At 41.0% G+C, this 26,004-nt stretch overlaps 1 long non-coding RNA gene across 2 annotated transcripts in view; it reads right to left on the minus strand.

Moving 5' to 3' along the window:
• Window positions 1-26,004, minus strand: part of LOC109730051 (uncharacterized) — a 92,316-nt gene that overhangs the window by 21,424 nt on the left and 44,888 nt on the right. The gene's annotated exons all lie outside the window — the stretch shown is intronic.

A 26,004-nucleotide genomic window follows, 5' to 3' on the forward strand; every position in this document is an offset into this window, starting at 1 on the left:
ACTTCTAAGTAACAAATTTGGGAGTTGTTTTTCAGTTGCCAATGATGCCCAGGTTGAAGGTCACATATCCTGAGCATGCCTAGATGAACCAAGCCTGCAACCATGGGCGGAACTTAAGTGTTTGGACTGAGGAGTGGGGACTGAATAAAGAAGTGGACGCCACAGGATCTATCATCCAATCAGATTGGGCCCTGATGCCCATGGCAGGATCCAGTCAGATCATGCCTTCCAGCACCACCTCACTGCAAGATCCAATCAGATCATTCCTCATTATCCTATGCTGATAAAACCAGCTCAGCCCTTTTGGCAGGGGACACATTGCTTTGGGAACTATCCCCAATATGCTCCTTATTTATGCCAAGTAATAAAAACCCCTTTGCTATAACCAACTTGGCTGTGTCTATTGACTTGATATTTTCTAAGCTAATGAACTCCACATCAGGGAGGTAACAGACTCTGCCCTACAGTCCCCAGGACCAAGGAAATAGAGTGCATAGACTTGGTAGCTAATAAATACAGGTGAATTGTAATGTAGATAACTTGGCTTTCATTAGGGTCCAGGAGTGAATGGAGATGGGTAACTGCCTATTTAGTTGAAAACTACATCTTTCTCAGCAACACAAGCCTATCTACAGCATTTATTTGAAAGCCAGTTGAGATTCCGATGTGGAGGCATCTACCCCACAGCAATCTTTTATCCCACAGGCTACAACTTCCTGGGTTGCCTCCAGCAAATAACCTCAGCTCACCAGTTTATCCTATATGCATAGCAAATAGCACTCAATGTTGGATCTACAAATAAGAAAGTATATTTAAAAACACACACACATGGCCGGGCGCTGTGGCTCACGCCTGTAATCCTAGCTCTTGGGAGGCCGAGGCGGGCGGATTGCTCAAGGTCAGGAGTTCAAAACCAGCCTGAGCAAGAGCGAGACCCCGTCTCTACTATAAATAGAAAGAAATTAATTGGCCAACTGATATATATATATAAAATTAGCCGGGCATGGTGGCGCATGCCTGTAGTCCCAGCTACCCGGGAGGCTGAGGCAGAAGGATCACTGGAGCCCAGGAGTTTGAGGTTGCTGTGAGCTAGGCTGATGCCACGGCACTCACTCTAGCCTGGGCAACAAAGCGAGACTCTGTCTCAAAAAAAAAAAAAAAAAAAAAAAAAAACACACACACAGGCCGGGCATGGTGGCTCACGCCTGTAATCCTAGCACTCTGGGAGGCCGAGGCGGGTGGATCGTTTGAGCTCAGGAGTTCGAAACCAACCTGAGCAAGAGTAAGACCCCGTCTCAACTATAAATAGAAAGAAATTAATTGGCCAACTAATATATATAGAAAAAATGAGCCAAGCATGGTGGTGCATGCCTGTAGTCCCAGCTACTCGGGAGGCTGAGGCAGGAGGATTGCTTGAGCCCAGGAGTTTGAGGTTGCTGTGAGCGAGGCTGATGCCACAGCACTCACTCTAGCCTGGGCAATAAAGCGAGACTCTGTCTCAAAACACACACACACACAATGTGTATGTCCATAACTGATATATAGTGGATGATGGTCCATTACCTAGAATTCCCACTTAGGTTTTCCATGTTAAAGTCTCAGGTAGATGGGTAGTGGCACAAGAGTAATTTGCAAGAGAATATTTCTCTATGCAGAATTTCTCAGGCCTATGAGAATTTCCCTGCTTTCCCAAGAAAAAGATTTATTGTGGTCTTTGATTCATCTCATCATTAGATAAATCCTCCGATATGTTTCTTTCTTCAAAGTGGCCCCAATCCCCACTTTCTCCCTGATCTGTTTTTAAGGGGTAGACCGTTAACCTAACAGAGTCACATTTGAAATGCATCTGTAATGTATGAAGGAAGCATTCGGAAATATAAATTCTCTAAATAAAAGTGTCAAGCTCCTAGTAAAATAAGATGGATTTATTTTTCTTTTGTATATCTACAGCATAATTTGTTTCCACCATTAAAAGTCTTGCACAGAATAACAAGATTCACGATTTTTTTTTTCCTAGCAGAAAACACTAGCCTAATTCCTCCACTTAAAATGATTTAACTTCCCTGCAGATGTCCTAAGCAGGCTTGGGGTATGTTCAGAGGCTCTCAGCAAATTAGCTATAGTCATGTCCTGGGATGAGGAGACCCTTTGAATGCCTAAAGCAGATTATTTAAGAGAAAGAAGGATGTAGACTAGGACTAGAATAATAATTTTTTAAAACCTCTCCAATCATTTGTAATGCTGCAAAAATCTTGATTTAAAGAATGGCTTATTGTTTCACAGATGCAGACATGCCAAAGGTCACATCGTGTCTCTCAAAACAATTGCATGCAATGAAGGCTGAAGATAATGCACTTTGGCCATGAGGTGTATGTTAATGCCGTCTCTCAGACTCTGTTCAAAAGAGATTCCACTATGTATTCAAGTTCAATAGTGGGGCCTGGTGCCTTGGGCTTCTATTCACATGCCAGAAGGAATATGGGTCTTGCGTGTTTTTTTTTTTAAGATTCAGTGGATGATCATACTATATAATCAACAAACTGTTGAAAGAAGACAAGCATCTCTATAAACTAAGAAGTTTAGTGCTATAATTAAATGAAACTTAGAGTAGTAGTTTGAGGTACATACTTCATTATTGTACATCATAGTAATTAAGAATGAATTGGTGAGTTTATGCAAATGAATTTAATTAGTATCACATTTATACTATTGTATCTGTAAGAATGGAGTTTGGCTGCTAATGACAGAGAATCCAAAATAACAGAGGTATAAAAATGACAGACATTTATTTCTCTCACACATAAAAGGATTCTGGCTGAAAGATCTAACTCTCCTCTCAGGCTGAGGGATGAGATGAGATGGTGACATGGTGGTTTCTAAGCTTCTGGAATCAAGGATGTTCCACATCCTTTAAGAGGAGAATTTGAACACAAAGTGGGACTCCCTAAATAGGGAGACTAACTGTCCTGGTCCACCTGGTACTGTCCCACTTTATCACTGAGAGTCTGCATCCACTAGCAGGTGAAGGAGCATGTATTCGTTTTCTATTGCTTTGTAACAAATTGCTACAAACTTAGTGGCTTCAAATAATAGAAATTCATTAGCTCACAGTTCTGTAGGTCAGAAGTCCAGGCACCATGAAACTGGGTTCTCTGCTCAGGGTATCACAATTGTAAACCAAAATAAAATCTTATGCTTCCCAGCTGACTGAATGGACCCCCTTGGCCAAAAGGACCCCAGAAATACCAGCTGAGTTGCTGGCCATGAGAAGGGAGGCCAGACATGCCTCCTCATGCCCCCCCTCCCTTCTTGTAGATATCTCTTGTAACTCACTAACAGGCCTATGGCCATGCAAGACAAAGATTAAACCATACCTGCAGGCCATCAATGTACTTAACTAATCATTTGACCATGGCTATATGTCTGGTGATTTGTCTCTGATGAACAGACCTCCTTAACTTAAAACATTCCAAGCCTTTAGACAAAGCTTCACTTCTTTAACCAATTACAAATCAAAGAATCTTTAAAACCCACCTATAACCTGTAATGCCCTGCTTTGAGATGTCCTGCCTTTTGGGGCCAAGCCAATGTATGCCTTCTGTATACTGGTTTATGACTTTCCATGTAATTCCTGTCTCCCTGAAATGTATAAAACCAACCTGTGACCGAACCACGGCAAGATCACTTGCTCATGGATTCTTGGGCGTGGCTCTCCAGGCTATGATCACGCATATTTGGCTCAGAATAAACCTCTTTAAATTATTTTACAGCATTTGGGCTCTTTTCCACTCCTATAAGGCTAGAACCAATGAAACCACCCTTCAATAACGGGGTAGAAGGTGAAAACTAAAGGCTAGGCCTTTACCATATGATAATGATTAATTGCTGTCCCCCTATTTGCTTCTCTATAATTGCCACTCTGGAGCCACACAGCTGGTATCCATAAAGATTCTTAACTTTCTCTGTAGATAACATCACCTTTTTGAAACCTAAAGGTAGTTTTTAAGATATCTTCCAGGCCCTGCATTCTAGTGGATGGGTTGACCCACCAGACCCATGGCCCTTGCCAAGCAACTGACTCAACTGGAATTGTGACACAATGAACTGAAATAACACAAGATGATTCCTACACCCCTATAATTTTGCCCCAGTTAACAAACCTAATTGCCTAATCCCTTGCCTGCCAAACTATCCTTTAAAACCCTGTCTCCCAAATTCTCAGGGAGATGGATTTGAGAAATTTCTCCCATCTCCATGCTCAGCACTACACAAAATAAAAGTGTTTCTCTGCCATAATGCCTGCTGACTCAGCATATTGGCTGTTTCATGGGCAGTGGGCAAACGAACCTGGTTGGGCAGCAACACCAAGGTGTCAGCTTACTGGGTTCTCACCAGATGCTCTGAGTCCTCTTTCCAGTTCATGTGGTTGTTGGCAGAACTCAGTGCCTTGCAGCGGTAGGGCTGAGGGCCCCACTTCCTTGCTAACTGTCAGCTGGAGCTGTTCTTAGCAGCCACCCACATTCCTCACCACGAGACTCTTCCATCTCCAAAGCCAGCAGCAGAGCTCCCACGATGAATCCCTCTCACACTTTGATGCTCTTTCCAGGAACAGCTTAGTCCCTTTTAAGCACTCTCCTCATTAGGTCAGGGCCACCCCCAGATAACCTCCCTTTCTTAAAGTCAACAGTGCCATATGACAGGACCTATCACGGGAGTAAAATAAATCATATTTATAATCATGGGGATTAGACAGGTGCACACACCAGGGGCAGGGGTCTTGGGGCTGTCTCACAATTCTGCCTTACACAGCATAGGGACCAAGGCCCTTGGCCCCCTGAAGGTTTGCTGAAAAATCACTGACATAAGGCAGATTGATTAATAGGAGAAAAGAATACACAAATGTGTTAGACGTGCATACGTGGGAGCCTTCAGACTGAAGCCTCAACCTTTCAGTGAAGTACGTAAGTTTGTAAAGAATGGGTGCTTGGATTGTGGCAAAACAAGTTTTAGTGGCAAGATAGGTGCTGAGCGGGATCAAGGGAGAGGCGGTGGTGGTCTTGCTATGTCAATGAAACCATAAAAGTAGCAGCCCTCAGAAAGAACAGATGGTGGATGTGTCTTTTCAAACCTTTAGAAGTATCAGACCCTCAGTTAATCTTTCCTAGAACAGATAAGGAAAAGCCTGGCTGCATCAAGGCAGATTCTTTACAGATGTAAATCTTGGCACCCGCCCCCCACCCCAACACACAACAGCGTCGCAGCTGGACCTGTGGCAGTCATCTTAAAATATGTCAAAGAAATACATTTCAGAGTAAAATATTCTGATTTCCTTCAACCAGTAAGTACTTCCTCCAAAAGCCACACACAGGGGTGTTCCAGAAGGACCATGTGTGAAGAATGAGGGCATTCTTTTGCAGCTCGCACCAGGTTTTGATTGGCAGATTCATAGGGTATTGCCTCCTCCCCCAGGTATGGAGAATTAGTGTTGGGGCAGGACCAAGATGAGGCAACAGCCCCCACTTTCATCCCTCGGAGACCCGGATTCCCTCACTATCTACCTAAAATGACCACATGAGTGTGTGAGCGTGACTATGAGGGACACACGAGAGTGAAAGTGTGAGATTATATATATGTTTCCTTCCAGTGATGGCCCAAAAGAAAGGATATCCCAAGGCAAAAGAACAAGATGGGGCAACATACCATGAGCTGTAACTGGCAAAAGAAAACTAAGAAAAGAAGGGGGCGCATAAGGTAAAAGATTTAGCTGCAATTTGGATTCTCATTTAGAAACCAGGATCTTAATCTAGGGAGAAGAAACCCAAGGTGATGTACTGTTATTGAGGTTTCCAGAGTTGCTAACTTTCCTCTCTCCCAAGCCATTTGTCTCTCTGTTAGCTTAATAATTTTCCACAGCTGTTGTGTAACATAACTACTGATGTACTACTGAGCCAATTTCTCCCAGCTAGTCCTGCTTCTGGGGAAACTAATGGAAAGAGACAGCACCAGGGTCTCTGCCCCGCAAACCTGCAAGAGCTTGCAAATTGGGTCACAGTGTGCTCATTGCTAAAGGGAACAGCTTAGACGCACTGCCATCTCCATTTAATTTTTTTTCCTTTGTCTTTCCCTTTTCTTTCAAATATCACATCTTTCTCTTCTACTTCGGAAGAAATCTATTTCTTTCATATTTCCCTGTCTCTTTAAGGAGGGGGGGATAGGGGGAAGCAAGCCCTAAAAAGTAAAGATATTCATTCACGTTAGGCATGAACAGAGGTCAGCAAACTTTTTCTTAAAGATCCACACAGTAAATATATTTGGCTTTGGGGTTCATTTGGTTTTTGTTGCAACTACTCAACTCTACCCATTAAAGCAAATATAGACAGTATGTCAACAAATGGGCGTGGCTATGTTTCAGTATATATAAAAACAATCTAGAAGCCATCATTTGCATATCCCTGCCATAGAGGATGACAGAAGAGCAAAATGGGTCCCTGATAAACTCTCTGGCGTGAGATACTTCACCAACTCTAACAGTTACTAGGGGTGATTAGCATGGGAGAGAAATGACCATCTCTGTTCTTTAAACACTATCACTTTGGGAATCTTTGTTATAGCCACGTAACCATAAGAAACTATAATTTTCAGATCAACTTAGGCAGCTTATGCCATTTTTCATTTAATCTTTATAAAAACATGTCAAGATGAGTATTATTCTGACTATCTTAAACATGGAAAAAACTGAGGCTCAGGGACGTTTAGTGCCTTGTCCACAATGGTTGGAAATGGAATAGCTGGGATTTGTGATTTGAATTCAGGTTTATCATACTTTAAGATTATTTAAAAAGAAATTTATTTAAATTTCATATAAATTTTAAAATTTATATAAATTTTATTTAATAAAATGTATTTATTTAAAGAGACTCTTTAAAAAGAAATTTCAAAGCCGGGCACGGTGGCTCACGCCTGTAATGCTAGCACTCTGGGAGGCTGAGGCGGGCGGATTGCTCGAGGTCAGGAGTTTGAAACCAGCCTGAGCAAGAGCGAGACCCTGTCTTTACTATAAATAGAAAGAAATTAATTGGCCAACTAATATATAGAAAAAAAAATTAGCCGGTCATGGTGGCGCATGCCTGTAGTCCCAGCTACTCGGGAGGCTGAGGCAGGAGGATCTCTTGAGCCCAGGAGTTTGAGGTTGCTGTGAGCTAGGCTGATGCCATGGCACTCACTATAGCCTGGACAACAAAGCGAGACTCTGTCTCAAAAAAAAAAAAAAAAAAAAAAAAGAGGCCAGGCGCGGTGGCTCACGCTTGTAATCCTAGCACTCTGGGAGGCCGAGGCGGGCGGATTGCTCAAGGTCAGGAGTTCAAAACCAGCCTGAGCGAGACCCCATCTCTACTATAAAAATAGAAAGAAATTAATTGGCCAACTAATATATATATATATAAAAAATTAGCCGGGCATGGTGGCTCGTGCCTGTAGTCCCAGCAACTCGGGAGGCTGAGGCAGTAGGATTGCTTAAGCCCAGGAGTTTGAGGTTGCTGTGAGCTAGGCTGACGCCAGGGCACTCACTCTAGCCTAGGCAAGAAAGTGAGACTCTGTCTCAAAAAAAAAAAAGAAATTTCATGTCCAAAGACATGCACGGCACCACTATTTATGGCTCTAGAGGCAAAAGAAAGATTGTGGACTCTGCTATACTGTGGCCTTACTAGCAAGCAGCAATGTGCAAATCACACACAAAAGAAGTACAAAGAGTTCTCCTAGTTATCAGTCCAAGGACTTCTGGTTTGTCCTTTTAAAATCCGGTTCAAGGCCCACTTCTTCCCAAAAGGCTTTCCTAAGCCCCCCTCTGTTCAACTCAACACTTACAGGACTGATCGTCTTTGACCTTTGATTGGTATTTAGCTTTCGAACCTTTATATGATTATCTTTAACAGGGATGACCAGCTCCCGTAAGTGCACTGCAAACTCTTCCAGGACAGAGCCTGCCTCTTAGACCTCATCACTCCACCCACAGTAGTTGGTCCTAGGCCTCACACGGGAAATGCCACTCTCAGAATGGTGCTCCCTCAGACGCAGGTTAGAGACTTGCCATTCCTCTGCAACTCTAACAAGCCCTGGCAAGGGAAGGGGAAACCATGGGGACTGGATTGTTTGGCATCCCGCTGTTCTCACTAATACTGGGCACCTACTTCATGGGAAGAATACTCAAGTGACAAACTCAAAGAGTTTACGTACTGTGGGCATGAGATCAGGTTAAACTGTGCACCCTCACGTGCTTCACAAAAGCAAAACCTGGGGGAATTCAAGCCCCTCCTCCTTTACTCTGTTGCTAACAAAGGTCCACTTTGTTTTCCTTTGCGACATGTTTGCATTTCCCTCTCAAAGTGTGGCCAACATGGAGTTTTTCGTTCCTAGCTGGATTTTCTATTGGTCTCATTTAATTCCTTCTCAGATTCCCAAACTGTACATTGTGCATGAGCCAAATGGTGCCCCACAGTAATCTGATACCATGCAAAGGCCACCTGGAACCATTCTCCTACCTAGACTCATGTGACTGGGTTCCACCAACTTTACAATCCCTCTCACCAAGTCCCTTCCAGGGACGAGGAAAAACCTTTAGGTCTGCTTCCTTCTCTAACCTCAAACTCTGTTTTGCAAGCCTGCTGTAAGCAGAGCACTCCTAGAAGCTGCCTTCTTAAGTCACCATTAGTTTTCTCATCAATAATATTTCCAAGCCAAAATAACTCATCAGGGGGAAAATCACCCAAAAACTTTGGAGACATTTGCTGAGTTATAACTTTTGTTTTTCCTTCTGAGACCAAGGACCCTTCAAGACAGGCTCTGAGTCTCATTCATCTTTCTACCCCTAATAGCCAGCCTGACATTGAGTGGTTGATCAAGAAATAGTTGCCGTGCTAAAATGATTTGCATCATCCCTTGCATGGAAGGAAGACAGCTGTGCCAAGTGCGATTGAATTGTCACCATGAAGCACATGGAGACCAGCTTCCAAAGTCAGGCACTATTAGCCCCTCTAGCTCCACACCCTCGGATCACCTGCCTCTTGCCCTTGATCACGGTAAGGACAAATACTGCATGGGCTATGGCTCAAGATGCTGAGAGGTGGTCAAATGCCTTCTAATTTATTTAGGTAGATTCAATAACCGAAATAAAAAATTTTGAGTGTGCCGTTATTTTAGCTTTATATTTAAATACTCACTGACTACCTGCTCCTCTGTGCACCGTGAATCATGCAGTGAATAAGTGATTTAAGGTAACTGCGAGATTATGCCCAGGAGGGCCTGTCAATATGGTTTGCTATCAACTGCCACTTTATATCAAGGCTAATGGAATGAAATGTAATATGAAATTCTGGTTTGGAGGAAAATAAAAGAGTGGTTGTCCATTGATTAAATTTACCTGAAAGTCTGACATATTCATCGACCAAATGTTGTACTTCTGAATGAGTCATGTGCTTTTAAGAGGCTGCCAGTAAAATGCTGCTTGCATTTTAGACTGATCACTGAAAGCATTTGTTCCCCAGGTGAATACCAGTGATCTGAGGGACCAAGTGCTTCAGAAACTCCAAATGTGCCCAGTCGGTACCATGAGCCCTCCACTGCTGAGGACTCCAACCTAGTGGGCTTAGATTACAGACCAGAAAGGCCCTTGGGAACAAAAGGTTCCAACACTCACATTTCACAGGTTGGGGAGCCTTTCTTCTACATGGTATCAGTTTCCTATTGCTGCTATAACAAATTACCACAAATTTAGTGACTTTAAACAACACAGATTTATTCTCTTATAATTCTGGAAGCCATAAGTCTAATATAGGTCTGCAAGGTTGATTCCTTCTGGAGGTTCCAGGGGAGAATTCCTTTCCTTTCTTTCCCTTCCAGCTCCCAGAGGCCACCTGCATCTTTCTACTCTTGTTCACCTTCCTTCATCTTTAAAGCCAGCAGGCAGCACATTTTTCCTCCTCTGACCTCCTGCCTTCTCCTTCTAAGAGGCCTTGTGACTACATGGGGCCCACTCACATATCCAGAACACCCCCATCTTGAAACACATAACACAGTCATATCTGCAAAGTAAGGTGACATATCCCCTGGTTCCAGGCATTCGAACTAGACATCTCTGGAAGACCATTATTCAGCCAGCCATGCTGTCAAAGAGGAAATGTTGTAAAAAAAAACCACTGAAAATATTTCTTTTCAGTCTTGATTGATGGAAGCTCAGGTGTCTTGTCAATCCCTGGCAGGGGTAGTGGTGAGAGCACAGAGCATGAGTGCAGGAACCAGGTGGGCTTAATCTGAGCCTATCCCTGCCATTCACAAGCTCTTTGGGCTTGGACCAAACCATGTATGAATCATCCATGTTGCTAAAGCAACAAAACCTTGAAGGAAGTGGTAGGAAATGAGGCAGGGAGACAGAAGGTAAGAGAATTGAGTGTCCACTAAGGAGTTATATGCAAAAAACAGGAGTTCCATGAAAGCAGAGATCAGACCTTTGCTCTGTTTATATTCACTGCTGAAAACTGTGCTACCATGAGAAATATTTGATGAATGAGTGTTCAATTTCACAAACAGGTTCATATTAGAATTGACCCTGGCATAGAGTCAGGCTCAATAAAGATTTGTAATTGTGAGTGAATAAAAGAACAAATGAATTCTGGTAGAGATGTGGTTTAGTGGCTATTATTATTTCCTCTTCACTAAGGGTTGCAAACTCCAATGCAACTAGTTGCAAACAACTAGGAGGCCCAGGAGAGAATGCATGTCGGGTTTCAGGTACACAGAGGCCATTCAGACTCTGATTATTCTTGCCACACGGAATTGGGGCCTGGTGCTGCCTGATTTTCTAATTTTTTTATTTAAAAAGACACCCCCTAAGCAGTGTTTTGTAGCCAAGAAAAAAAAAGAATAAGAAAATTTAATATTAATATGAACAAAAAAAGGAAAAAGAAGGCCGGGCGCTGTGGCTCACGCCTGTAATCCTAGCTCTTGGGAGGCCGAGGCGGGTGGATTGCTCAAGGTCAGGAGTTCAAAACCAGCTTGAGCAAGAGCGAGACCCCGTCTCTACTATAAATAGAAAGAAATTAATTGGCCAACTGATATATATAGAAAAAATTAGCCGGGCATGGTGGCGCATGCCTGTAGTCCCAGCTACCCGGGAGGCTGAGGCAGAAGGATCACTGGAGCCCAGGAGTTTCAGGTTGCTGTGAGCCAGGCTGACGCCACGGCACTCACTCTAGCCTGGGCAACAAAGTGAGACTCTGTCTCAAAAAAATAAAAAAAAAGGAAAAAGAGATTAAAAAAAGACACCCCAAAGTCCAGCTATTTTTATGAGGCCATGAGTTTTTAAACATTGTCTCAAATTATTTTAAACATCATTCACGCTGAAATGTCTACCAGCCAAATTCAACCCAAAGCCCCCACTCTGCTCTGTCTCCTCTTCAGCCTTCCTTAATTTCCAGAACCACAAGAAGTTGATAATGAAATAGCCTTACACTGCTAGTTTATCAGAATTAAAAAAGGGAAGGGCAGAAGTATGGTTGCAGGGCCCACACACACACATAAAAACGCCTAATCAGAATCTCCAGGTTGGCCTCCTCCTAAAAGAAATTTGAGACTAGACAGATGGCAATTTTCTAAAATCAGACCCCAGCAACCAGGAACACAGCCTTCTCTTTGTGAGACTTAAGGTGTTGCCAATAAATTAAGCAGGGCCAAGGACGGTCATGGATTCTAGAACTCCCCTCAAGTCCTCGACCTGCAATTAGAAGGTAGGTAACACTGCTCTGAACTTGTTGCAATATACTCTTTGTAACTGATATGCACATGCTCATTTATTTATTGTCTATGGATGTCTTTTGTTCAAACACATATTCTTTACTTCCTGGGATTTCTGGTGACCAAGTACTACCAATCCAGCCCTCCAGGCTCCTGGCGTCCTCAGATGTGCAGGTTCAGTATGTGGTTGATGCTCCTTCAGGTACAGACATACACGGATAGATACTGAAACTAGATGAGCTCCCTGAGGTCTCACACCTTGGTGTGCAATGGTGTAATGGACCAGGTGGAGTCTCAACTTCTCTGGCAACTATCCGGTGACTGTAGACATGTCAGTGACTCTTCTATTTCCAAATCTATAGAATAAGGCAGCTGATTGTGGAATGGTTGCAGGTTGTCGATTTAAAAGGAAGAGGCTGAGGAACAAAATAAAATGTAAAGAGTTGACTTGAGCTAAAGTGAGTACAGCTGGTGGTCAAAGGGCCAGGCAATTGGTTCTGGTAGAACCACAGAGGCACTGAAACTGTCTCCTTGTGCTGAGTCAGTTCCTGGGTGGGGGTTGCAAGACCAGTTAAGTCAGTTCCCTGGTATGGGCCACTGGTCTGTGTGGATCAGCCATTCCACTGGAATGCAGGGCCTGGGAGATATCTCAGAAACTAGGCTGAGGTTTCACAAGGATGATGTTATCTATGGAGAAAGTTAAGAATCTTTAAGACCATCAGCTACATGACTCCTGAGTAGCAATTATAGGAAAGCAAGTTGAGGACAATGGCTGGTTATTATTATTATTTTTAACTACGCCTGTGCCTTTGCAGAGTTTAGGCCCCTACCACAGTTCTCACCTTGGATCCCTTTATTAATTTGTAAAGGGTGGTTTCATTATTAGGTTAATTTATAGTTACTGTGGCAACAGCAAGCAATTTCAAGAGATAAATACACAGCTCAGAGAGGGGAGTAGGATATGATTGCCATCTCATTTTTGTCTCTCTCTGGGCCTGATCATTTAAAAAGACTTGCATTGTTCAGATAAAAGTTCTTTTCTTTTCTTAGGGTCCTCCCTGCTGTGGCAGTCTCTGATTCTATGACTCTGCCCCTGCTTCTTCAGGTGTCAGTTAGGACTTCAGTGATGCCCGCCAGTATCTGCCAAGACTGGAAGCAACAGAAAGTGCAAAGATCCAAGAAAGGAGATAATAGAATCTGCTTCTTCACATTTCACTTGACCAGATCAGACTTATTAAGAGCAGATTCCATAGCAAAGCCCCTTCCAGGGGCACCCAACCTATTTGTACCATGACCTTGAAGGAAACCAAACATTTTATCCCAAAATGTATTTCCTTGACATATTTCAAGATGGCTATTCAGAAGAGCTAGAAACATAAGAATAGCTGAAAAGCTGTCTTTTGTGGCTGAGATATGCATCTGTAAAGAAAATCTGCATAGATGCAACCAGGCTTTCTCTGAAACTCTCCCTTGTCCAGATTTAGGAAAGATTAACTTAGAGTCTGATACCTTTCAAAGTCTGAAAGAAACATTTACCATGTATTCTGAGTGCTGCTACCTGTGAGGTTTCATCTACAAAAAAAGACTACCTCTGCTACGCAGGCCTCCTTTTCTCCCTCTCCCATACCCAAACTTTTTGGCACCAGGGACAGGTTTCATGCACAGACCAAGGAGAAGAGAAGCAGAGCTCAGGCGGTGACACGAGCAATGGGGAATGGCTGTAAATACAGATGAAGCTTCACTTGCTCACTCGCCACTCACATCCTGCTGTGTAGCCGGGTTCCTAACAGGCCACAGATGGGTACCAGTCCACAGCCTGGGCGTTGGGGACCACAGCCCTCAGTTATCACCATAACCTTTTGGGGCCACACTCTGAGCCTCAAGATGGTATAAAAGCATCAACTCTTTGGCCATTTCTTTGAGATCTTATATTTTGTAAGACTGTCACGCACGGTAATACATTTGTATGCCTTTTCTGCTACTCATCTGCCTTGTCAGTTGATTTTTTCAGCAAATGTTCAGAGGAGAAGTTTTTCCTTGGCCCTTACAACCTCATAACCACCTCTGTCCATTTAAAGAAAAGAAAATTGTCCTGAACAATTCTGGGAAGGATGCTAAGGAGCATTATTTTTGATCCCAGACAAACCCAGAAATATCTTGCTTCTTAATTCTCTGAATAAATGATTCACAGAATGCATGCACTATAAGGAATTGAAGGCTTTTTTTGTTGTTTTCCTGGAACTCTGCATTTCTGAACAGTCTCTAAAGACCAGTAATAAATATACACAGCCATATAGCTAAGTGATTATCAGAATGCCCTATGTGTCTATTACATTTGCCTCAGAAAAATTCATTAATAAATAAACATATTCCATAAATATGCCAGATGAAACAAAGATAATGACTTTTAACAAGTCAATACTAACAAATGGTGACTTTTTAGGGGATTTTCCTGTAAGCCCCATAAATCTTTCCCTTTGCCTATTCCTATCCATGACTTCTTTCTCCTGATTAAAAATTTACCCTCCTCCAGTTAAAAATCCAGTCGATTACAGAGTTACAAAAAGATGATGAGAATGTGGAAAACAGCAAAGAGTCATGGGAGTGCATCTTCTGATCACTCAAGTTCTCTTAATGCCCCAAATGATCCAAGGCTGCTACCCTCTCTCTTTTCTCGGGGGTACTGATGTGTAGCTGGGATTGGCAACCAGGGATCACATCTGATTTGGGGAGTGTTGAAAGTAGATTGTTCTGAAATGGCTTTCCCCACTGACATTGGCTTCCGTGCCTGCAATTCCCACAGTGTCTGGCACATGGTCAGGGCTCAAATGAATGAATGAGTTCTATCTTGATTGGTTCAGAGTTCTATCAGTCTTGTACAACAAAGGGTATGCAAAGGTCCAAGGTGGAGAAGGAGATCCCACTAGGCTCCCAAGGCTTAAGGAAAATATCCCCCTAACTTAAAATGGTATCATGGAAAGAAGAGGAGATTTGGAGTCCTACAGACCTGGTTGTATCCAAGCCCCACAATTGCAAACCTTGTACAATATGACCTTGCACAAGATACTTAATGTCCCTGAGTCCTTTTATGCTCATCTGTCAAGTGACTGTAAAATGGCTAGTTCACAGGACTATGAGGGATAGAATAAAATAGCATATGCAAATTACTAGATCATCAATGACTATATTAATAGCAGTTGATCTACCTAAATATTTAGGTTTTCTTCTACCCTTTCCTCACCTGCTAACCCCCTTAGCTCTCATTAATTTTCTTTTAATTCAGATTTCCCAACTAACCCAAATAGGAAAAAAGAAAAGTGTAACAAGCAACTCAGAACATTTTTTCCCATCATTAAGTACATTGCATAGTGATTTATCAAAGTTTGTATTATTTGATTTTGGAACTTGATGGTTATAATCTGAAAAAAGGCACCATTCTATGCCACAGAGAGTTTTTATCTATTAAGAGTTTAAAGATTTGCATTCACTGTTTTTGCAGACTGACCTTGGTTTTTAGAAAATTCTCTAATTGCATGGATCTGAAAGAAAGAACTCTGTTATTGTTCCTGGTGCTTTGAGGGGACCATTGACCTGTATGCAATGTTTTACATTGAGAAGAAATTTGATTGAAGAATTGGAACATTGCTAGATTTAGTTGAGCTAAGCTAAATCCATTTAAGAATTTCTAGCCTTTTGATGGTAGGGGTTGGGGGGTGGCCCATGAGGGAAAGGTACCGGGAGTGTTTTTTAGCTCTGTGTGACTTTAGAGGGCATCGTGTGCACTGTTGCTTGTGCTCTGGAAATTGTTTATGAAAAATAGGGATTGGAGAGCTAGCAGAAGATAGAAAGGACCTGTGTTTCTTACCAGAATATTCTTCATACCAGAATGGAGACAGTGGAAAGTACTGGCTTGAGCATGGAACATACCAAATTGGGCTGGAGTATCAATTCTCATAAATAATATCATTAATGAATAAATGACCCAGAATGTACTGACATCAAAACATTATGTTCCATGACATGATTTTCTTGCTGGAACCATAGAGCAAAGTCACACACACTGTGTGTAAGAGTGGGTTCCCCCTTGTAAGTGGGCCCTTCCCTTGTTAATTACTTAAGGAAGAGATAATTTCTGGAACAGGAACCAAGGACTTAGACCAGACCACTGGCAAAACATTTCTTCTCTCTCTTCCCCTGGCATGCAGCACACAGGATGCTTGCCTGGCATCAACTGTCCTATGGATCACAGAAAAGGATCTCTTCTGAAGCCACCATGGAGGTAGCATAGATGGAAGCAGTGAAGAATCGCTCAGCCCAGGGCAATGGTCAGTAGTGACAGCTAGCAGTACAATGGCTCAGAAAGAACATGCTGCCTAAGAACACCAGGACCCATTTGATAGCACACATCAGACAGCACCAGGGCAGTGTCTTGGGAGGGTTAAACATTCTTCATGGATAAGGGGAGGTTCAAGCCAACATTTAGTAATAAAGAAAATCTAACCACCCAAATCATATAGTCATGGACTGCATGGTCCTTAATATTTTTTTACGCATGAATCATTTCCCTAACCGTGCTCATCTCAATTGATCTAATTAAAATAGTTTCCAAACCAATAATTCTAAAAAGCAGAAACTGAACAGAATGAAAACCTTCTGTACCTGATCACCAAAACCAGGCATCCCGTATCAGCCCACCCAGTGAGCACAACCTGGAGTTTTTGCACTTGCTTTCAAAATATTATCTTCTCTGCATTCTGCCTTTTAGCACAAAAAATAAGAAAGAAAAAAAATGTGTGGAGTCTAGTCCAGCCATCCTATTTATTCATCAGATATGAATTATTTCTTCATTATAAATTCAGTCCTGAATGATGCTTCAGTGACAACACTGGCTTTGTGTTTTATGCACAGAGGAAGACGGTGCGAGCTTCCAACATCAGCTCAGTTGGAAAGGACCCTTCTGTGAGGCTCTTTGCCGTTTGCCTGATCACATTTCCAGACACCACTGTAGCAAATTAAGTGGAGGATAAAATCACTTAGAAGCGTGTCTAATACACAGGACAAACATGAGCTACTGGAAAGAAGTATAGGATCCGTAACAAGGGGTGGGGGGTGGGGGAAGAAAGCACAGCCCAGTGAAACATAGGAAAGGAATCACACACCACTCAACAGGGGAAATCGTGACGTTTCACCCAGGCAGGTGCACTGGGCATGTTTGTGTATTAAATCATTACGGCAATTGAAAGAGCCTGTGTAAGAAGGCAATGTTACAGATTGATTTGCACGCTATTTATAATTCTTTAACAGTGTTTGATATTCTGCAGTCAGAAAAATTAGATCATGGGAATAGTTCACTGAAAACAAAATTAAGCATCCAGTGTTTATTTCTCTCTGCTGCTGAATGAAGTGGCGCGACCACGATTTATATTTTTTCCAATGCCAAAAAATGTCTTTGCTGTTATGCATAACACTATATAAAACATGGTGCAAAGAGGACACATGCTTACCCAGGCACAGGAAAGACAAAACAGCCCAAAAGAGGGAAATCGGGACTCCTAAAAACCAAGTTCTAAGATCCTGTCCAAGCATCTGAGAGGAAGACCAGGGTAATGAGCTTACAAACCTTCAATCCCACCCTTAGCAGAGACTGGGAAAGACAGAGATGCTCCATGACCCTGAGACCTTGTTTCTGGAGAGCTGGGAAGGGCAGCAGGGAGGAAAGGATGGGGTGCCCTTGAACCCCCACCACCACTCAGGAGACCAGAAGCTGAACTACTGGCTGTGGCTCTAGTCCCCTTTGGCGGGAATTTCTATCCTTTCACAGGAGTTCACCTGGGACAGAAGCCTCTATGATTTCATAGCCAAAGTGCTTTCGTTTTCTTTCCACAGCTTTGGAGGGCTTATTGGAGCTCTGCACCATTGGGCAGCAGCTAAGTTTTCCCATCACTTCTGGAGAGAGTTAAAGAAGCCTTTCAGTGTTTGAGGAGAGGAAAGGATGCTGAAGGAATCCCCAAAAATGTACTTTTTTGACATATTTCAAGATGACTGTTCAGAAGGGCTGGAAACAGAAGGAAGGAAACAGAAGCTGTCTTTTGTGGGGGAAGATTTGCACCTGTAAAGAAAATCTGCATAGATGCAACCATGCTTTCTCAGAGGGCCTTCCTTGTACAGAACTAGGAAAGATTCACTGAGAGTTTGACATCTTGAAAGGTCTGAAAAAACATTTACCACGTATTCTCTGGGAGGGCTGCTACCTGTGAGATTTCGTTTACATAACAGGACCACATTTGCTAGCCAGGCCTCTTCTTTTCTCCTTCCCATAGCCTGTCTTGCCACTGTAACCTGATTTACCACCATTACCTTTTAGAGCCATGCTCCGAGCCCACATTCTTTCTGTAACCCAAGATGGTGTATAACTTTCTGAACCTTATTAGGGGTTTGGGGCAATCACTCTGTGGTTCTCCCTTGTGCATTATAATAACTTTGTATGCCTTTTCTCTTATTAATCTGCCTTTGATCAGTTGATTTTTCAGCAAACCTTCAGAGGGGAAAGGGGAAGTTGTCCCTTGGCCTCTACAATGCCTGCCATCCAGAAGTAAGCCTTGGAGAAAAGGTGTGCTCTGAGTCACCAAGAACCACCACGGACACCTTCAGTCCCCTTACCAAGGCCTTGCTGCTGCATTTGACATTGGGTACCTACCATAGCTGAACAATTTCCTCAATGCTGGGTGAAGCTAAGGGAAGAAGACTTAACCCATGCCCAGATAGCACAGATTACAAAATAAATCGTAAGCATTGTAAAATTAAATAATTCAAATTTAAAGCCTTGAGAGGAATGTGGCTATGTAGCCTGAGTCACATGGCATGCAGTTGTAACTTCTGTCTTTTATTTCCTGTAAGAAATTAGGAAGACCAAGTAGCAACAAAGACCCCCTCAGAAGCCCCTCACAGAGCAGTAATCTTCCTTGAAATGTAGTGTTACCGGTAACATAATTCAGAAAGATATTTGGAAATAGCTGGAGGTTTAATTCACTTTCTATCCCATGGCATCTTCGGGATTAAGTTCAGAGGCAGGGTTCAGCAATGTGTGCCAATTCTCCATCCTATCCTTGAAGCAGCGAGTGCACTGGGTAGTCCACTGGCCCACAGCATAACCTGTATTGCAAGTCCTGCATTGTTGCTGCACCTCCTGGTGGAGCTCCTTGTCCCCAGGTGCAAGCTCCTGTCACCACCTTTTCACACCTGAGTCCACCAGCTTAGCCACTCTGATGTATCACCTTCCACTGGGCATCTGCCCCTCAAAAATTGCTGTTGAGAAAAAAACCTGCTGGTGGCACTTTGTCACGAACTGCAGATTTTTCAGCCTGTCATTTCACTCCTTGTGCAAATGGGTTTGTCCTTATATCCCAGGTTTTTATTTCTTTGTATAAACCTTCTCTCTAGTCCCCCAAAACAAACTCACATAATTTCTCTTCTATTGTAGATTTCCTCTTCAGGACTATTTCTTATTTCTACCTCTTGCCTGAAAGCCACCCAGCCTAGTTCAATGCTGTCCATAAATGGTTACCTGAGTCTCCTGGGCTGGGATTCCTCTTTTCCACACTTGTATTCCTAAAGATTTGAACACCATTGATTTGGAACATATCATTGACTACTCTCTAATATTTTGAAATGTCCTCAATTAGCTTATAGATTCCTTGAGGGTACGAGTTTTTTCTTATTATCATGTTTACCTCTCATAGCCTTGAATGTGATGTTCTGCACACACAAAAGAATCAACATTTATTTATTGTTTATTTTGATTGATGCCTTCAACTAATTCCACAAGTCACATTGTTTGGAAGCCCCTGGGCCAGACAGAGATCAGTTTACTGATTTTCTTTCTACTCTCTCAGCATTATGCCCAGTACCAAGATATTTGCAGCACTATATAGTTCTTTTTTTTTTTTTTTTAGATGGGCACTCACTCTGTCACCCAGAGTCCAGTGACATCTTCATAGCTCACTGTAACCTCAAATTCCTAGGCTCAAAGGATGCTTCTTCCTCAGCCTTCCAAGTAGGTGGGATTACAGGCATGTGCCACAATGCTCAGCTAATTTTTGCTTTTTTTTTTTTTTTTTTTTTTTGTAGAGATGGCATCTCACACTTGCTCAGGATGGTCTCAAGTGATCCTCAGGCTTCTGTCTCCCAAAGTGCTAGGATTACAGGTGTGAGCTGCTGCACCCAGCCTAGCACTATGTTATTCTATCGTTGGCATCAAAACAGTTTCATTTCTACACCAAATCTATGAATAGTTTGCATGCCCTTTCTCTGACATCTCATAACGAGAACCGTAAATAGTAATAATTCATTTGTCATGCCCCATGTAAAAGAAAGCAATGCCTTTCTGGAAGGTGTATGTGTCTTTAAAAATATATACATGAATGTAGTAGCCTTGACTTATCCAAATTAGTGGCCAGAAACAAAATAGAATTCATCCCAAATGGGACTTAGTTTGTAATTGTTGCTCAGAACTAAATAAGCTCATGATCAAATCCAATCACTTGCTATCTAATCTGCCAGCCTCAATAGGTCACCCTTCATTTCTTGGGAGCATCTTAAATTTACAAGACAATTGGAAGTGCTAAAGTCCCGAACATCATGATTACTCACAAAATACTTCATTACAGGAAGTTTACTCCTGAGTAACTTGAACTTTTCTATTCTTAGTCCTGAACACTGCACTTTCAAAGCAGAAATAGAAGAGTTGTAACAATATAGCCCTCAAATGCCAGTACTTCAAACCACAGATTTTACCTTAAAATTATACACATGAAGGTCAAAAATATTGTTTACTTAAAAAAATCAAAACACTACAACACAGCTGCATCAGCCCTTTCTATCTTTGACCTCTGTTATATTCAACTTTCTCAAATACAAAGGACGCAAAGTTGGGGAAATTTTCATCAGTGTTATGTGATGGAAAAGAATGAAACATTTAAAGCTAACGGGCCCATGTTAAAATCTTGTTATGACAGTTTTCTAGCTATATAACGTGGGCCACATACGTGAACCCTCATAGACCCATTTTCCTCGTCTATAATACGTGGATAATAATACCTATCTCACAGGATAGCTGTGAGAGTTGAATCGGTTAATAAAGGTAGAAATTATTAAATAGAGCACTTCATACACTGGAAATTATTGCACGTATGTTGGTCATTGTCATCACTTTTCTTCATTTAAAAAAATCATAATACCAATGTATACATGGTCCTAAATTAATTATCCTAGGAGATCAGGAAAGAATCCCATTAAGAAACATTGTACTTTAATTAACATATTTTATAATTCATTGGAGCACTATCTCTAATACTCAAGAGCACTAGTTTTACTTTGACTAATACACTTCAAACATTCAAAGCACTTAGCTTCCAAGGATACTGTCTAGAAATCTTGACATGGTCACCTAAGAATAATTAAATGAATGTGCAATAGCAGCAGCAACAAGAGGTTTGCTAATGTTGCCAAGAGCCAGGCAGTTTGATGTGTAAATTTACCCTGGGCTTTCCTTGTTTGCTTCATTTATACTTAGAGAAAGATCTCCTACTCCATGCAGAAACCACTTTAAAACCATCTCAGAAAGATGAGAATAGCATATATTTTTTTCAAGGAAATACATTTTACATCTTCATTTATTGTGCATATCAAGATAAAGCAACCCAAACTTTTTTAAGGAATCTGCTTTGTAAAACTTGTTTTAAGAAAGAAAGTCCTGGAGGGGCGTGATGGCTCATGCCTGTAATCCTAGCACTCTAGGAGACTGAGGCTGGTGGATTGCTCAAGGTCAAGACCAGCCTGAGCAAGATCCAAACACCGGTCTCTACTAAAAATAGAAAGAAATTAATTGGCCAACTAAAAATATATAGAAAAAATTAGCCGGGCATGGTGGCGCATGCCTGTAGTCCCAGCTACTCAGGAGGCTGAGGCAGGAGGATCGCTTGAGCCTAGGAGTTTGAGGTTGCTGTGAGCTAGGCTGATGCCATGGCACTCTAGCCCAGGCAACAAAGTGAGACTGACTCAAAAAAAAAAAGAAAGAAAGAAAGTCCTATGGAGGAAAAAAAAGAAAGTATATCTCAAAAAAAAATGGATAAAGGGATAAAAGCTACATACATATTCAGTGTTTCGAATAATTTTAAATGCAGAAACCTCAGAATAATTTTTATTGCCTTTATGTAATTTGATTATTGGGACTGCTTTAACGAGCTAAATGATGTCTTTCTAAAGTTACCATAAGGAGTATTTTTTTAAAAAGCATATTTTCCTCTATCTTGCTTGATGGCAAAAGAGAAAGAAAACAAATCATAGACATACAGTAAAATTATGGATTAAGGATAAATATCGCTAACAGTCTGATGGGTTATTCCAATGCATATTTTATTTAATTCTATTGGTTATTATTGCGCTGTGAAAATAGGCATTGTGTGTTAAATTGTGTTTCTTTATGTGTTCACCATCACAATTCAAGTAGCAGTAGTTAATAGTAAGAGTTACCATTTATCATTTATTTACAATGGGTCAGGCACTATGTTAACATTTTTACATACATTATATTCTTAAATCTCCAAAACAGTCTTTGAAGTGGATACCATCCTTATTTGTACTTTGTAGTATGAAAAATTAACTGATTTGCCCAAGATCACACATTCAATGTGTAAAAGGTTCCAGATCACGTTGGCAGTAATACAAATGACCTACCAACATGTATGGCTGCTACTATGCATGTAGAAAGTGCTTATCAGATATTAGTTGATTATAGTCTTGATAGAATATTATGAAAGTATATTTATTTATAAAAAGTCATCTGCCACATGACTGTATTTTTGTAGACTTTGTTTGAAAACCTCACAAAGTTTAGGCTATACTGCATGTATGTCATTTGATTAAATAGTTTCAGATAGCCAAAGTAAACCTAGAATAGAAAAATTGCCCCTTATCTATTTCTCATAAGTAATCTGTTTTCCAAGATCACTTTACTTTTGAATGTCTCAGTTACACAGAAGACTGGTATATGAGACAAGGTACTAAAGAGAATCTCTCCAATGTTTAATACTCAATGATTAAATGGTGAAATAGCCCTAACCTTGGATTTCCTCACAGGTTTAGGTTATGCTCCGAACATTACATTTATGCTATAATTTTGTTTCATTTTGGTTTAAAGAAAGAAATTCTTATGGGCAATGCCTTATTGAGCGGCTGTGGTCAAATATTTATTAAAAAGAACATATTGATTTGCAGATTAAAACTTGACCACATATGAACTCTTCCTCCCAGTGACATTCTTATTTAAGGTATTGATTAAAGACTTTTTATGCAGAAAGCATTTTTCTTGTCAGTTCAGTTATGCTGGCTTTTGTAATAAGCTAATTTGATTTCCTTTTTTAACCTTTGTTTGATTAGGGTAACAGACATTTGCATTAAAATTCAAGGGAGATGAAGTCTATCATCGATCTTGACTTCCTCATGGACCTCTTGTACTCAGCAAAAGATGATTTACAGGAATGTCAAGAGTCTTGGAACAACCATAATGAGAGAGGGAAAAAAATCACTTCAGACTTATAAACCAGTAAGGGCTTATTTGACAGAAAGGGCAATTGCGTTTGCTGGCTATGTTTTAGAGAAATCAAATCCAGGAAGTTTAATTTTGTTCTTAGGCCAAGTCATTAAAAGATCTATGAGATAAACTGCCATTAATAAAATACTTGCTAGTTAAACCAAAACATTTCAAAACATCCGAAGAGGTTAAACAAAACACACACATTATTAATTGTCACAAAGGGAGACCAAAAGTAAATTCTAATATTTCTTTTTTTTTAATTCTATTTTTTTTTTTTTTTTTTTTTTTGAGACAGAGTCTTGCTTTGTTGCCTAGGCTAGAGTGAGTGCTGTGGCGTCAGCCTAGCTCACAGCAACCTGAAACTCCTGGGCTCAAGCAATCCTTCTGTCTCAGCCTCCCAAGTAGCTGGGACTACAGGCATGTGCCACAATGCCCAGCTAATTTTTTCTATATATATTAGTTGGCCAATTAGTTTCTTTCTATTTATAGTAGAGACAGGGTCTCGCTCTTGCTCAGGCTGGTTTCGAACTCCCGACCTCGAGCAATCCTCCCGCCTCGGCCTCCCAGAGAGCTAGGATTACAGGCGTGAGCCACCGCGCCCGGCCTATTTTTATTTTTAAAGGTGGAGTCTTGCTATGTTGTCCAGACTGGTCTCAAACTCCTGGCTTCCAGTGATCCTCCTGCCTCAGCCTCCCAAAGTGCTGTGTTTACAGGCATGAACCACCATACTCTAATATTTATAAACATGTTCCTGGTGAAACATTGACCTCAGATGAGTTTGTGATTTAATCCTTTGTTGCCTTCTCTGAGAATTCTGGGGATAAATCTTATATTAGTCCAATTGTTCCACAAGTGTACCCAGCATTAATCCTCTTTTACAATAGGACTCAATGCTACTTGCAAATTCTGATAGTTGCCCTGGCCTCTGTATTGTTTTCCTAGACAGAGACCAATGCATTTTGTGACCTCAATAGATCCATTGCTCATTCCTGTAATCTTTATTTGGGTTTTTTTCTGGAAGTGGAGGCTCCTTCCATTTTTCTGAGGAGTTCTATTGGAACTGGGATTTTTAATCCAAGAGCAATTGAGCACCTACAGTGAACTTCATGATGTATCAAATATTCAGGGGATACATAAAAAGTGCATCAAATGGGTCCACTCATTCCTTTGGCTGTGGCTGCTCAAAACATTTCTCAGGTGACGCTATGTGGCAGTTCAAAAAACCAAAAGACAGGAAAAGGGAACAACTTTGTTAAATTCTCTCAAACAATTGGTTGCAAAATTTCTGGTTCACAGGATCATTGGACTCTCTCTCCCAACTCAAATGAATGAATTCTCATAATCCTAGGTCACTTAGAAGAATTTCTAAGGCAGCACGCCATGGCTAATTTCTTTCTTTCTCTGGAAAAGTTATTGAATATATTTACTGAAAGTAACTGTCCATTATCCATTGTTCCGACAGAGATGGCTCCTCTTCAATTCCAAGTTTCTAGGTTTCAGAAGTTATAGTTGTGGTTTGATCATCTTTTATATTAACTATTTTAATTTATGTAGATTAATGCACATTTCCCTTAAGTTAACAGAAGCTAAGATTCTAGGAAACTTAAAAACACAATTAAATCTGAAAGTAGAAGATATTTGTCATTTAGCATTAAGTAAATCTGATGTTTCCTTTTTTCTGTGGGTAATATTATAAAATTATATATATATTTTTTAAGGACAACAGATAAAATGAGATTGTGCATCTGTGAAAATATTTTTAAATTGCAAACAATAACACAGCTGAAAATACTTTGAAATGACATGAAGTTAGGCTCTTTCACAGTAATGATGGCACTCTTTTATGTCTTACAAAGAATTGAAAAAAATATTCCATTTATAGTAACAAGTCTCCCTACTGTTAGTGATATGAAAGTAGAATACCCATAAAACATGGATGAAGAATTTAAGAGAAGTATTTTCATGTGTCCCATATGGACAAAACATTATCTGTTCTTTCATGTCATGAATCCAAAAGTACCTATATTATGTTTTATATTGTGTTAAAATCTATATAATGTAATATAAAATTCATGCAGAGGATAACATATTTATGTATTCCTAAGGCAATTTTAGTTGAGACATTTATTTGGACTTTAATTTAAAAAAAATGTCGCTAAGCTTCCAGCCACATTGTTCCTCCAGTTTCACGGCAGAGGAAACAGTCCTCGCACCTGGGAAACCCATCAGTTCATTCCACCAGAGGTTTCCAGAGCAGACACGCCATTTTGTCAGGCTTCACTTGCCCTTCAAATCCAGTAAACAGAATTCCTTATCTCATAACACCAAGATTTTACTAGAGTATTTTGTGTGTCATTTATCAGAATAGCTGCCAAGATGTTCAAATTTGTTTTAAGAAGACAGGAGCTTTGTAGCAGACAGGCTTGAGGTTTAAAAACCTGATTTTGCATGCTCTTCATTTTTCCCCGTGGTCTCTGAACTTTAGTTTATTGGGAACTGCCACATTGCTGCTCCTGTCTCAGCTGGCTCCTCGTTACTCAAAGCCAGTAATAATTGCTAAATATGACTAATATCACATGGAAGGTCGCTGAGTTCACTGCTAACCTTCATTCCAGCTCAAAATGTTT

Source organism: Microcebus murinus, chromosome 25 (genome assembly GCF_040939455.1).
Source record: "Microcebus murinus isolate Inina chromosome 25, M.murinus_Inina_mat1.0, whole genome shotgun sequence".
Lineage (NCBI taxonomy): Eukaryota > Metazoa > Chordata > Mammalia > Primates > Cheirogaleidae > Microcebus > Microcebus murinus.